At 34.9% G+C, this 1,591-nt stretch overlaps 1 protein-coding gene across 3 annotated transcripts in view; it reads left to right on the top strand.

Annotated features, from left to right (window-relative positions):
- Positions 1-1,591, top strand: part of LOC117174860 (serine/threonine-protein kinase 17B-like) — a 295,788-nt gene that overhangs the window by 208,094 nt on the left and 86,103 nt on the right. The gene's annotated exons all lie outside the window — the stretch shown is intronic.

Genomic DNA, 1,591 nt, shown 5'->3' with positions numbered 1-1,591 from the left:
CTAAGAACGTCGGTAATATTGGTTTGACTTAATACATGATCCCGAAGCAGATCATTATGATCTCAAAAGTCGATCATTCACTCCAGCCGAACAAAATGCTCTTGAATTCGGTATCATTTTTATTGCATATCAGAATGATATTGATTTCAGTATCATTTTGAACTCTTTTTTTTTACTGTTTAGGGGCTGCATATGTACCACATGGACAATTTTTCATCACTTTGGGTCCCGCTTCCCCGTATGGACAAACGCAGAATTTTTACGACCCCCCTCCCCCTTCTGAATCGCATGTTTACGTAGACTTACTTAATATTTAAAAAAAAATTAGATTTTCGTTGTATGCAAAGGAAAGGAAGTCAAAAGAAGCGGAGAATTGACTAAAAATACGGGTTCTTAGCAGTTGTCGGAGAACATGCGTCCACGTGTTTTTTTTCTAGAACACCCCGCACTACAACCAATGTTTGTCCACGTAGAATATAGCTAGCTCCTTATATAGAACCGAATTTCTCTATTTATGGTCTTAATTAATGGATAATTAAAAGTATATCAGCAAAGTTGAATGGATGTGCGTAAGAATATAGAATTTTTATGATTGCAAAACAATTTTTTTCGCAAGGATGATTTATATGACATTTATAAATTTCATGTGTTAAAATATCCTAATGCTTCTTTGTAAGTAGTAACGTTCTTACTGTTCAGCCTTTCGAAACCCTCTCTTTATGAAATTCTGGCTACGCCACTGACTAGAACCATGTTTCGCGCGCAACTATATATATAGAAATGTGTGTATGTGTGTACGCGCGCGTGCTTGTTTGTGGAGCTGTGTATAGTCAACATCGTTTATTGTAACTCCTTTGAAATGTAAACATGTCGTCTGTTGCAACTCTAGAGAGGACCCCACCATTGCACGTATCCAGAAGGTGGTCTCACAATACATTCCCGATTTCATTAAACGAGGTTCGCAATAAACGAGTGTTGCAATGAACGAGGTTTTACTGTATATTGAAAAAAAAAATTTTTTAACTACACTGTTAAAAATGTTTGCAATTTCAATAAACATTTACTATACATTTGTATAGTAAATCTAAGAACTCGGTCTATGTTTCAACTGAATAAGTTCAATTAAATGCATAATCAAGACACTTAACCTAAAAGCAGCAGTACTCACGTAAAAGTTCTGACATTGGCAGTCAATTTTGATGACAACCCCACCCGCACGTCGCACTTTAATTATAAATAAGAATTTAGTCGATGAATTGTAGGTTATTAGTTTAGTTTTAAATATTTGACAAGAATTGAATACATCAAGGAAGTTTCAACTCTTATGCACTCTATATTACTATACATGTATATTATTTTACAATATAATGGTATATTAAATTTATTACACGTATGCGCATATTGCTTCCATTACATTTATAGTAAAATCGCTATAGAAATATCTAACAGTGTAATGCACACCTATGACGAAATTTGTGTGTTTAAAATAGTACGAGGGTAGTTCAATAAGTCCTTAGAATGGCCAACAGATGGCGCGCGAATCGCTCCAAATCATCTGTTTTCAGTCAGCACCACTCCCGACTAGATATAT

This window comes from Belonocnema kinseyi, chromosome 6 (genome assembly GCF_010883055.1).
Source record: "Belonocnema kinseyi isolate 2016_QV_RU_SX_M_011 chromosome 6, B_treatae_v1, whole genome shotgun sequence".
In the NCBI taxonomy this organism is placed as follows: domain Eukaryota; kingdom Metazoa; phylum Arthropoda; class Insecta; order Hymenoptera; family Cynipidae; genus Belonocnema; species Belonocnema kinseyi.
The sequence above is the reverse complement of the archived record's forward strand: the minus strand, read 5'-3'. Positions and strand labels throughout refer to the sequence as shown.